The sequence below is a fragment of the Melanotaenia boesemani genome, chromosome 14 (genome assembly GCF_017639745.1).
Source record: "Melanotaenia boesemani isolate fMelBoe1 chromosome 14, fMelBoe1.pri, whole genome shotgun sequence".
Taxonomy (NCBI): domain Eukaryota; kingdom Metazoa; phylum Chordata; class Actinopteri; order Atheriniformes; family Melanotaeniidae; genus Melanotaenia; species Melanotaenia boesemani.
The window spans coordinates 2777937-2791894 of record NC_055695.1 but is presented as its reverse complement, the minus strand read 5'-3'; positions in this window follow the sequence as shown (position 1 = coordinate 2791894).

Sequence of the window (13958 nt, the reverse complement as noted above, 5' to 3'; positions counted from 1 at the left end):
CCTAAAATGAAAAAGATAAAAAGCCCAAAATAAGGCTGCAATAGAAAACTTTTTAACCCTGATGTAAAACTTTTCACGGCAGGGGTCTTTTTTCCGCACAACACCTGGTCATGGTACCAACTCAAATGATACGTTAAAAAATAAAAAAATGGAGTTCACGTCCTTCTTTAATCACGGTTGTGCTACACTCTCCCTTCTTGACCCGGATATTGTGACGTCATGCTATGTGCCAGATGAAAAAACAACATTTAGGCCTTCATATAAACGTTTTTAATTCTTTCTATATAAAATAATCGCTTATTGCTCCTTTAAACAACACAGAGGTTACACCTCTGCGTCTATTTACAATTATTCAGTTAACCAGCAGTCTAAATAAATTAGACTTATTGATGCTATCCTCCCTCCAAAGCAAGGGGATAGAGGTGAATCTGGAGCACAGAGGCCTGTCGCCCACTGCCCAGAAGAAATGAGAGACCACCAGCTGTCTTTATAGATTAATCAATGGAGAAAACAAAGTGGCATCCTCGAAACAAGGACGCAAACTGACGTACGGACGTTTTCATAAATGAACATTTGACGAAGAGAAATGCTGAAATCGCAAGGAAGGCGAGACAACTAAAGAAAAGCTAAGATTCAACATACTTGGAGAACCAACTGCAAGATCTTTATTAAACTGAATGGGACGCCTGAGGAAGGTGTTGGTGGTGAGGAAAACGGAGGATCTGGACCGACTGTTATTGACAACGTGTCAAAGGGAAGTAAGGTAAATGTATTCCTCACAACCACATCCAAACCTTACCTAAATTACACATGACACAAAGAAAGGACAAGGACGTAAAGACAAGCTTGCAACACAAGCAAATGGAACTGGAAACTTCTGTTTATCATGAGCATGGATACGGAGATACGGAGACAGATCCGGACAGTAATTTTCTTTCTTCCATCGTTAAAAACTGTAATTATTTCACTCAAGAACAGTATATTAATAATGTCCAACCAAATGGCAAATTGTCAATAATCCATTTCAACAGTAGAAGTATGTAAATTTTGACTCAAACATTTTGCAATATTTTGAATGTTCTTTTAGTGTTAATGCCGTCACAGAAACTTGGTTTAATGTGGATAAAGGTATTCACTTTAATTTAGATGATTATGAGTTAAGATTTTTGAATAGACCAAACAAAGTGGGGGGGTCGCTGTCTACATTCACAAGCCCATAAAATGTACTATTGTAATGAGTATGACTTTGACAGTAGATGGAATAACGGAGTGTTTGACTGTTGAAATTCAAAATGGAAAAAAGAAAAATGCCACTGTGAGCTGTGTAAACCGCACACCAGCTTCTTGTATTGATATTTTTAATGAATGGATGGACAAGCTGTTTTCTCCCTCCTTGTATAATAAACACTGTCCAGTCAGAGAACTTTGTTTAAAGGCAAAACATATCAAAAACTTGGCTTACCAAAGGAATTATTAATGCTTGCAAAAAGAAAAATAATCTCTAGAAACAGTTTTATCAAGGTAAGAACAAAGGAAGTGGAACAAAAGTATAAGACCTAGAAAAATAAGTTAACAGACGTGATACTTGGGTGTAACACTGGAATACAACACGATAAACTGGACATGTCCACCAACACAGAGGCCTGAATGAAGCAGAGGTTCGTTTCTGGGCTGTCTAGAATAAAGTATTGTAATCAGTTTGTTTATGTACATTTTTGCACGTTAATTCGGACCAACTGCTTTTTTCTCTCTCTCTTTCATGGATGTAGCAATAAAGAAATGAAGGGGGGGGGGGGGGGGGGGCACAGGCATAGGCCTATATAAAGAGCTGCACACGCAGAGTGTAAAAAAGGAAGTACTAAAGGTAAGTGGAATTTTCCCTTAGTTTCTTTAACAGGGGTAACCTCTTTATTTTCCATTAAGTTAATTAAAAAAAAGTCGGTGCTAAAACTAAAGGATAAAATAAATAAAAAATAAATGTCCAGCTCAAGATTTAAGGTGCATGAGGAAGATTCATGTCGACTTAATTTAATTTTCGTCTTAAATTAGAAACTCATCATTTTTTGCCTAAATTAGATTTTTATTTTTAAGCTGATTACTGAGGGGAAGATCCACATTTCTCCCAAGGAAGACAAATGGAAAATATTTCATCTTGGTAATGTGATGTGTGTAATTAGGGCTGGATTGCAGGGCTTTCTGGGAGCCACTGGAGCTATTTATTTATAAATATCCGAGTGTCTCTGCAAGAAAAATGTATTTTGGAGATGTAGCTGCTTCAGAAGCCAGCGAAAACCACTAAAGCCTCATTATTTATGTTATATTTAAAAAAATCTGACAGTTTTCAGGCCGTATATATTTAGAAGATGACCGCAGGATGACGCATTTGATAGATCGCAATAACCTGACATCCAGGCTCCGTGAACTGATTTATTAGTAGCCTATACTCATGTACTCAGTAATGATGAAAGTTGCCAGCTTGTAGCTACTCGGTTTGAAAAAAAGGAGGCTGTTAGTGCATCCCTGTTTCCAAGAAACATCACGACCCCACAACATAAAATGAGAGTATTTTTCGTCATCCTCCCTACAGTATCAGCTGAATGTCGAGCTCCCCAAGAATTTTAATCATTGTCATGGTGGGAAAGTTTCTGTCCTCTATACAAGCACATGCATAGAAAACAACCCTGTCCTCATATTCAGCTGAAGCAAGATTAAAAAAGGAGAGTAAGTGGGTGTAGTCTGATAGGAAGTGTATGGCTGGTGCCAAGCTCGTTACGCGGCCAGTCGGCTAATTTAGACTCAGCGTTCAGGCTGTAATGAGACAGACAGGCTGCTTTACAACAGGGACAAATAGTTTGGTATCAGGCTTAGTTTAGGAGCAAAAGGTGCCTCGAAAGAGTTCATCGTTACCTGAGGCAGGTGGAGCGGTGGGAGGTAACTTCGCGGACGGTCCAGCTGCTGAAATGCACGCTTACATGTACCTCGTTGGGGCCCGCTTTGCTTGATCACGTTGCCAAAGAAACGACGGGAACGAAAGAGCGCGCGCGTGCACGTGTGTATAATATGTATAAGGGGTGTGTGATCGCGTCAGAATAGTGGGGCACATTTAGTATATAAAAAAATAATAATTCTGATAAAACGGGCACTTTTTCAGCCCAAGGGGAAGTGCTTCAGCACCACCAAGGCTCTATCTGTGCACGTCAGTGTCCTCTATACAAGCACGTACACAGAAAACAACCCTGCCCATATATTCTTCTTAAAGCAGAATATTTGATGCAGTCTGGTAGGAAGTGTGATAGAGAGGAGGGCGTAAACAGACCTGTCTCCTCAGAGCAGAGCAGGCCAGCACGTGGCGGTGTGTTGCGCTGCAGGGAGGATGGATGCTGTTCTGAGTCGGTGGTGAAGGGATATAGATTTATATACAGTCCCAGTTTAGGAGTTTACCTGAATACAAGCGTCTGTAAACACAGCAGATGCGTTCAGCAGCTGTTTAGCTACAGCTGCTTGGAGTCTCTCAGGTCTGAGTGGATCTACATAACAGATTTTTAAAAGATTTACATTTCTGTCATCCTTGGACTTTCTCATCTGATCTTGTGAGCAAAGTAACAATGACAGGTGTCTTTTGCCCCCTAGTGGATGTTTGCTGGTACTACAATGATTGTGACACGGTTATGAATTATATTATATGGTAAAAAAAAATTATGCATAATGTGATTTAAAAAACGAACAACAACAAAAACATTCTGTTAAAGAGCAAAACAAAGGGCGATGGTCTCTTTTAAAGGCTTATCATTTATAACAATATTCTACTCAACTTTATACAGAACTTGAGCAAACACAAGCTCATTTAGTTTGGGATGATTTGTAGTTTTTTCATTGTTAACTGGATGCAAACTGTTCTGTTGTGAATTCTGAGTTTAATCATTTGTGTAATAACATGTTTTCTTTTGGTTGGGTAACTGATTCATGTTCAGTGTGACTGAAATGTTGTATTTCATGTAGATTAAAGGACACTTCTGAAATATTTTGGAGAACAGTCTGCTGCCAGCCAGGATGAAGAGTTTCTCCCTCCTCATCATCACTGGTGGGATTTTCCTGACTTTGATTCTACGCTGTAGCTCTACTCAGGTGTGTTTACACTGGTGCATAAGACTTTACTTTTGTTTACTTTTGTAAATATTTATGTTTCTGCTGTGTGTGTGTGTGTGTGTGTGTGTGTGTGTGTGTGTGTGTGTGTGTGTGTGTGTGTGTGTGTGTGTGTGTGTGTGGAAGAGAGTCACATCCTCCTCTGACATCCACCACAGTAACTACAGTCAGTTTACTGCATCAGTTATTAACAAGGACACATTCCTCACACACAGGGAATACCAAGGATAACTTCTCCACCTACAGGCCATGAGAACATCCTCCACCCACTTCCACACACCTTCACGTCCACATTCAGAACTTTTTACTATGATCTATTTCTAACATGAACTAGAAAAACACCTGTAACACTGAGGAGCAGAAAGGAAAGAAATGAGGTGGAATCAGTCAGTAAGATTTAGAGTTTTTATTGTTTCTTCCTGTAAAATGAATCTTAACGACTAAATGAAGTTTACAGAAAAGTTCCAGTAGAAGGTTGGACAGAGACTCCAACAACAAATCAGACGCTGGATCCAAAGATGGAGAACCAGATTTAACTCAGTTCTTTATGTTTCCAGATGTCTCAGCTCAGCTGTTATAAACCCTCTGATCCAAACATCACTGATGTGGATCAGCTGTACGATGCGGATGATGACAACGGTTATCTGTGGAAAGGTCCAGTTCATCCCTGCTCCTCCATCCACCCACCATCACCTTCCGAGTGTGTGGTGTGTTATCAGCAGGTCGTCTACGCTGTTTGTTCCAATCAGACAGAAAACAGAACTCTGGTGATGGAGGGAAACGACAAACAAATCCACATTTCAGAGAGCAGTAAGAGCTGAACTTTTACTTCTTTATTAAAATCTCAGATTCTTCTAGAAGTCTTTAAGAAGGTTTAATGACACCATGAGACTCCATCCTAAAGTCAGATGAAGTCATTCATGATAATTCTTCTACAATATGTGAATAAAGATGAAGATGATTGTTTTAATGAAGCTGAAAGCTCTACATGGCTGTTAACACTGGGTTTCATTTCAGAGTGTCCCATCTTTCTGGATGATGGTGAGTTTCTTCTTCTTTCTTTCTGCTCTTTATGACCTGAGTGTTTCATTCCTGGAGCATCTAATCCTGACTGCTCACAGGAACATGTGGAAGAGTTTTATCACATTGTTTCTGTCTCATCAGCTGATGATACGTCTTCATTTATGACTCCAACAGCTTCTCCAAATACGACTGAATCTCCAGATCCATCAGGTTCTCAACTGTGGTTGCTGGGCGTCTTCATCCCTGTCTTTAGTGTCATCATCATCATCATCACTGTGGTGGTTTACTACTGTCGTGGGAAAATCTCCCGATTCATCAGGAAGTTTAGAGGGTTTGTATTATTAAATGAGTCCAGTAGGATCTTTGTGGTCTATGTGAACCTGCTGGATTTCTCATTAATCAGATTTCTGTGTAACTTTGGTTTCTTCATCTCCATCAAACATTTGTTTTCATGTGTGACAAACTAATCCTCCACCTGTTCATCTTTTCCAGTCTGATCATGTTTATTATAACCCTGATGTGAGGAAGGTGAATGAATGATGAGTTCATGTTGGACCTCTGTTGTCTTCCAGGATGAGACCAGTTGGCACCGATGAGCCGGGACGTGTTGCTGATACTGAAGTCTGAAGTTCCCCTCCAAACATTCAAAGTTAGTTTACACTGAAACTGAGATATTATTTGATTTTATTTGAAAATGTCCTAAAAAGCTGTTTGTCCCTTGAAGACGTCACTGGATAGGTTGTATGACACAAACTGACCTATGAACCTTCTGACTGGCCAAAGATGGTCCACCTTCTTCATCCTTCTCTCTGTTGAGTCCATTAGTGAAAAGTTTAGTTTTATCACCACATTTACGAGGTTTACCCGATCAGTCAGTTATTTTAGTTGTTCCTAATGCAGGATCGCTGAGTGTCTTTTACTCATTCTGCTCTGACTGGATGCTTCTCCACACTTTATATCATACTGGACATTTATGTTTATTTATTCCAGTCTGATCATGTTTATTATAACCCAGATCTGATGAAGGTGAATAGATGAGTTCATGTTGGACCTCTGTTGTCTTGCAGGAGGAATCCAGTTCCCCCTGATGAACCAGTAGATGCCACCGTAGCGTTAAGCCCAGATTTAAATCACAACGGAGGAGAACTCTCCTCCATCTCTACCAGTTTTACGACCCAAGAGAAAACTCCCTTCTCTCCAACCAGATGGTAAAAAGGTTATTTTAGACGGGGTTACCAGCACACACCAACTGTCTTAAAAAGGAAGAATCTTAAGTTGATTGGATCCGGTCTAAATACCGTCTACACCCAATACCCAAACAACTTTGTGGATTAATTAACACTCAGGTCCGTCCCGCTTTATCCCGAAGGTCTCCTCTCCGAGGCGTTGATGTCGATTACATCAAACCCAAACAGTCCTGAAATTCTTTTCAGGACTGTTTTAAACTGAATGCTTAAAACTGTAATGAATGTTTGATTTTTGTCATAATGATTGTTTTAAAATGATTCCCTTTTTAACTCCTTACCGAAGTTAAATAAGTTCCACTGAATAATCCAGTTCATTTTCCCATGTTCCAAATCATATATTATAAAAGATATCATCTCTCATAATGTTATTTTGGTTTAATTTCATTATTCTTCTGACTTTATTTTACCATTATTCTGCTCTATTCTACTGTCCTTTAAGCTGATTTATCTTTCTGGACCTCCAGAAATGCCGTCAAGAGGTCCTAAAGCGATATTAATAATTTCATCTTTTTTCTATTTCATGCTGTTTGCTGTTAATTTGATTGTTGGTGGTTAATAAATTGTTTGCATTATTGTAATTCAGCATTGTTTCTGTGCTTATTTTGGAAAGGGTTGTTGTCCCTTCAGATGAGAATTCACGTCTTTGGTGATGAGATATCGATTAAATATTTCCTTTATTAAAATAACTCAGTTTCCCTTCTGGGCCGTGGAATTAATCTAAAAAAAAAGTAAGGGTGGTGCCCCCAAACAAAGCAAACTTTGATCCAAAATGAGGATTATGATTTATTAAAATTTCATATTATTTCATATTTAATATCGAGGATATTTCACTACACTGCTGAATCTGCACTCTGAAGATCGTCTTCAAGCTTTAGCAAAGAAGTCGTTTCTTTAACTGGTTAAACTAAATTATTTTTTACTTTTTACAAATAAATCTTTTAACTCCACATTTGATGGTTGTGCTGTTTACTTGAAATGTTCCATCTGATGATGCAGCCAGACAGGTAGAATATTAATAACTAAGGTTCAGTTTTAAAGTCGTGAGGCAGAAAACAAGGACAGAGTCTACAAGCTTCACACAAACTAACACTTCAACCTCGATCTGTCCAGCTTTAAACTGCTCTGCAGAACAACCTGGATCTTATTTCTAAAACAAACTGAAATTATTTAACATGAAGGAGGAGGTGCAGGATCTCTGAGGTTCGGTCATCTGGACTCTCAGACCAGGTTTCATGAGCCTCGTCACCTTAAAGGTTTCTATTTGCAGTCACAAGATGATGTTTTAAAGAAACAGACCGACACAAAATCAGTGGTAAAAATTCTTCCAAAGTCTGGAAATCTGAAGAAACGTGAAGCTGCAGCTGTTTACCTGCATGTTTTAGTCCAGTTTGTGGACTGATGGTTCTTTTAGTTTCCACTTATCAGCTCAGCAGAGGTTTTCATTGACCTCCATTCATTTCTCTCTACATTTCATTTCTGGTTACAAAATAAATAAATAAACAAATTATTACTTAAACAGCTTAATAATATAGTGTGTATTTCTGTATATCAAGGCACCACCAGCCCATGTTTACAGTATATTAACATTAGTACTGTTATAACTGAGAGACTTTCAGTCTTTCATGCTTCTCTCTTAATAACAACCAACAGGTGTCCAGCTGAGGAAGGCTCACCTTCATCATCCTCCTTTCCTCCTCCTGCTGGTTATTTCTCCTCAATGTTTCACATCAGTCATTCTTTGTAGGTGTAGTTAAAGTGCAGATAAAAGATGGCATGATTTAGCAGATTTCATCACCTTTTATATTGTTGCAGCTTCCAAAAACAACCTTTTAGCCGCTGAGAGTATGAGGTCGGGTCCTCGGGTTTGCAGCTTTGTGATGCACCAGGAGGCTGTTTTATCAGATAATCTGAGATCCAAAGATGCATTTTGGTGTATTTATTATAAACGCCCACTCCCACGTGAACCACCACTTCCGCAACACACACACACACACACACACACACACACACACACACACACACACACACACACACACACACACACACACACACACACACACACGCACACGCTCTAGCGCACCGTGCACCTCATCTTCACCTGTATGTGTCTCCTACACACATTTTTTGTGCTTTCTTTGCTGAACATCATGGACGCTGGTTTTTAGTGTTCAGTAATAGAGCAGATTTACTGATTTCATTTAGAGATGGATGTTCCTGCATGTGTTTGGTAAGTTTATGAGTTTTCATCAGTTTTCGATAAGGAACCTTGTGGGACTCCTGCTGGACATTTCCTGTACGGACATATGACACTGCTGACCGCTACATACTGCTGTCTGTCTGTTAAATAAGATTTTATCCAGTTCAGCTGCTGAACAGTCTCTCATAAGGAGTAACAAGCAGGCCGACAGCAAGGAGAAAAGGAAGGAAGGTTTAAAGGAAGGACAGAGTTAAGACAAGTTTATTTCTACTAGTTTATTTCTTCATTTCATCTACAAGAAAAAATGTTTCACATAAAACATTAAAAGCAACAGAAATAAAAGAATTTAAAGACAAAAAGCTACAAGAAAATAAGAAAATGCAAGAAATAAACCAACCAGAAGATCCATCCATCCATTAGCTAAACCGCTTTGTCCAATTCGGGTTGCGGGAAGTAGGAGCCAATCCCAGCAATTAGTAGGCGAGAGGCAGGAACACCTGGACAGGTCGCCAGTCCATCGCAGCCAACCACAAGATCCTGGATGTAATCTGGTCCTAAACCATTCAGGTCTTTGTAAATTAACAGCAGGATTCTGAAATCAGTTCTCTGACAGACAGGAAGCCCGTGTAAAGACCTGAGGACTGGAGTTCTAGGATCTACTTTCCTGGTCTTAGTGAGGACTGGAGGTCTAGGATCTACTTTCCTGGTCTTAGTGAGGACTGGAGTTCTAGGATCTACTTTCCTGGTCTTAGGGAGGACTGGAGTTCTAGGATCTACTTTCCTGGTCTTAGGGAGGACTGGAGTTCTAGGATCTACTTTCCTGGTCTTAGGCAGGACTGGAGTTCTAGGATCTACTTTCCTGGTGTTCGGCAGGACTGGAGTTCTAGGATCTACTTTCCTGGTCTTAGTGAGGACTGGAGTTCTAGGATCTGCTTTCCTGGTCTTAGGCAGGACTGGAGTTCTGGGATCTACTTTCCTGGTCTTAGGCAGGACTGGAGTTCTGGGATCTACTTTCCTGGTCTTAGTGAGGACTGGAGCAACAGCGTTCTGGACTAACTGCAGGTGTCTGATGGACTTTTTAGGGAGACCTGTGAGGACCAGTTTTTCTAAATCCTGCTGAGTCATCAGTCCTTTAATCCTCCAGATGTTCTTTAAGTGATAACAGGCCGACTTCACAACCGTCTTAATATAACTGCTAAAATCCAGGTCTGAGTCCAGGACTGTTCAGGTCTGGGTCCAGGACTGCTCCCAGGTCTGAGTCCAGGACTACTCCCAGGTCTGAGTACAGAACTGCTCCCAGGTTTCTGGCCTGGTTGGTAGTTTTGAACTGTTTGAAGCTGAGAACTGACTTTTAATCTTTCTTCCTTCTGTCTTCATGTAACTGAAGGAAGGTCTGACACATCCAGTCTTTGGTCCACGCAGCTGATCCGAGTGTGTAGTTATGTAGTTGTGTAGTTGTGTAGTTATGTAGTTGTGTAGTTGTGTAGTTGTGTAGTTATGTGTAGTTGTGTAGTTGTGTAGTTATGTAGTTACTCCCTGTGATAGTGTTTCCTTACCAGGCTCATCTGTGCTCAACCTCACATTAGTCTTTTAATATGTGCAAGTATGTGTGTATGTGTATGTGCATGCTTGCTTGTACACAAGCGGGGAGGGAGGGGGTTATCTGTGGGGAGGGGGGAGGGGGGTTGTTTTAACCATGGAAAGAACTTTGTGCTGCATTCTTGTATGAAAAGTGCTCTATAAATAAAGATTGATTGATTGATTGATTGATTGATTGATTGATTGATTGATTGATTGATTGATTGATTGATTGATTGATTGATTGATTATGTAGTTATGGTTATGTAGTTGTGTAGTTGTGTAGTTATGTAGTTATGTGGTTGTGTAGTTTTGTAGTTGTGTAGTTGTGTAGTTATGTAGTTATGGTTATGTAGTTATGTGGTTATGTAGTTATGTAGTTATGTAGTTATGTAGTTATGGTTATGTAGTTATGTAGTTATGTAGTTGTGTAGTTATGTAGTTATGTAGTTATGTAATTATGTGGTTGTGTAGTTATGTGGTTGTGTAGTTATGTAGTTATGGTTATGTAGTTATGTAGTTATGTAGTTGTGTAGTTATGTAGTTATGTAATTATGTGGTTGTGTAGTTATGTAGTTGTGTAGTTATGTAGTTATGTGGTTGTGTAGTTATGTAGTTGTGTAGTTATGTAGTTATGTGGTTGTGTAGTTATGTAGTTGTGTAGTTATGTAGTTATGTAGTTGTGTAGTTATGTAGTTATGTGGTTGTGTAGTTGTGTAGTTATGTGGTTATGTAGTTATGTAGTTGTGTAGTCGTGTAGTTGTGTGGTTATGTAGTTATGTAGTTGTGTAGTTGTGTAGTTGTGTAGTTATGTAGTTATGTGGTTATGTAGTTATGTAGTTATGGTTATGTAGTTATGGTTATGGAGATTTGTGTAGTTGTGTAGTTGTGTAGTTATGGTTGTGTAGTTATGTAGTTATGGTTATGGAGATTTGTGTAGTTGTGTAGTTGTGTAGTTATGGTTGTGTAGTTATATAGTTATGTAGTTATGGTTATGTAGATTTGTGTGTCATCAGCAAAACTGTGAAAACATATTTTGGAGTTTTTCGTAATCTGTGGGAGTGTGTAGATGTTCAGCATCTGCATGTTGGACATGAGGCAGTGACCTTACTGGTTCAGCTATAACTGAGAGGAAATCAGGATCATGAGGCTGAGAACGGATCGAAGACGGCAGATGTAGAAGGATTTCCTGTCAGTGCCTCCCCTCAGATGCTTCCTCTTTCCGGTAACTGCAGGTGGATGAGCAGCTGTTTACAGCTGTGGCTTCCTGGGATGGTTCAGAGTTACCTCGTGTGGTAATTACTGCTGTGGTGGTCTTTGGGGAATCCGTGCACATGTGTGTATGAATGCATTCTTCCATTTCTCTTTCATTTTGTAAACATAAGATTATTTTATGTTGGATGCTCTTTATTTCCTTGTGTGTGTGTCTGGTGGTGGTGGACAGGATCATAACACTTACTAGATGTTATAAAGTCTGTGGGAGGATTAAATGAGCCATTCGTGACTGTTTCACTAAGAAGTCTAAACATTTTACAGTTTCAGCTCCCTGTGGCCTGCACCAACTTTTCTAATGATGCAAATCTAGGCCTCTGCAGGGATTCAGAGAAGCTAAACTGATGCATACAGGGCTGTAACCAGTCATATAAAAGCAGTTTCAGCTATTTATAGTGGTGTGTGTGTTAACCACATGAGAAAGACAAGGCGATACAGGGAGGACCTCCATCTTATTTCCACATTGCACACACTGGTTGACTGAGCTCTTCAAAGTGTAAGTACAATCTCTACTTCTTGTGTAACTCCAACCACTGCCCCGTTTGTTTAAACATCAACACAAAAACTTAAACCAGCAGAAGATGGACGTCAATCACCTTCTCAGACACCAGTGACAGAGCAGATTTACTCCCTCTGTGAACACCTGATAGTACCTGATGATAACCGATAGTACCTGATATTACCTGATAGTACCTGATGATAACCGATAGTACCTGATATTACCTGATAGTACCTGATATTACCTGATAGTACCTGATAGTACCTGATGATAACCGATATTACCTGATAGTACCTGATAATAACCGATAGTACCTGATAGTACCTGATATTACCTGATATTACCTGATAGTACCTGATAACAACCGATAGTACCTGATATTACCTGATAGTACCTGATATTACCTGATAATAACCGATAGTCCCTGATAGTACCTGATGATAACCGATATTACCTGATAGTACCTGATAATAACCGATAGTACCTGATATTACCTGATAGTACCTGATATTACCTGATAATAACCGATAGTACCTGATAGTACCTGATAATAACCGATAGTACCTGATAGTACCTGATATTACCTGATATTACCTGATAGTACCTGATAACAACCGATAGTACCTGATAGTACCTGATATTACCTGATAGTACCTGATAGTACCTGATAATAACCGATAGTACCTGATAGTACCTGATAGTACCTGATAACCGATATTACCTGATAGTACCTGATGATAACCGACAGTACCTAATAGTAACTGATAGTACCTGATATTACCTGATAGTACCTGATGATACCGATAGTACCTGATATTACCTGATATTACCTGATAGTACCTGATAATAACCGATAGTACCTGATAGTACCTGATAGTACCTGATAATAACCAATATTACCTGATAGTACCTGATAATAACCGATAGTACCTGATAGTACCTGATATTACCTGATAGTACCTGATAGTACCTGATAATAACCAATAGTACCTGATAGTACCTGATATTACCTGATAGTACCTGATAACAACCGATAGTACCTGATAGTACCTGATATTACCTGATAGTACCTGATAGTACCTGATAATAACCGATAGTACCTGATAGTACCTAATAGTACCTGATGATAACCGATATTACCTGATAGTACCTGATAGTACCTGATGATACCGATAGTACCTGATATTACCTGATAGTACCTGATAATAACCGATAGTACCTGATAGTACCTGATAGTACCTGATAATAACCAATATTACCTGATAGTACCTGATAATAACCGATAGTACCTGATAGTACCTGATATTACCTGATAGTACCTGATAGTACCTGATAATAACCGATAGTACCTGATAGTACCTGATAATAACCGATAGTACCTGATAGTACCTGATATTACCTGATAGTACCTGATAGTACCTGATAATAACCAATATTACCTGATAGTACCTGATATTACCCAATAATAACCGATAGTACCTGATAGCACCTGATAATAGCCGATATTACCTGATAGTACCTGATAATAGCCGATATTACCTGATAGTACCTGATAATAACCGATATTACCTGATAGTACCTGATAATAACCGATAGTACCTGATAGTACCTGATAATAACCGATAGTACCTGATAGTACCTGATATTTCCTGATAGTACCTGATAGTACCTGATAATAACCGATAGTACCTGACAGTACCTGATATTACCTGATAATAGTCGATAGTACCTGATATTACCTGATAGTACCTGATAATAGCCGATATTACCTGATATTACCTGATAGTACCTGATAGTACCTGCCTGCAGCGGCAAAGGACTCAACGTCTGTCTCCGCTCTAGCAGCACCTGTCCTCCTGTCCTCCTCCTCCTCTTCTTTTATTTACTTCATCCCAACCCCATCCCTCCTGCTTCTGTATAGACTGATTATCAGTCACACACACACACACACACATACAGTATATATGTATGTGTGTGTGTGTGTGTGTGTATTGGACAC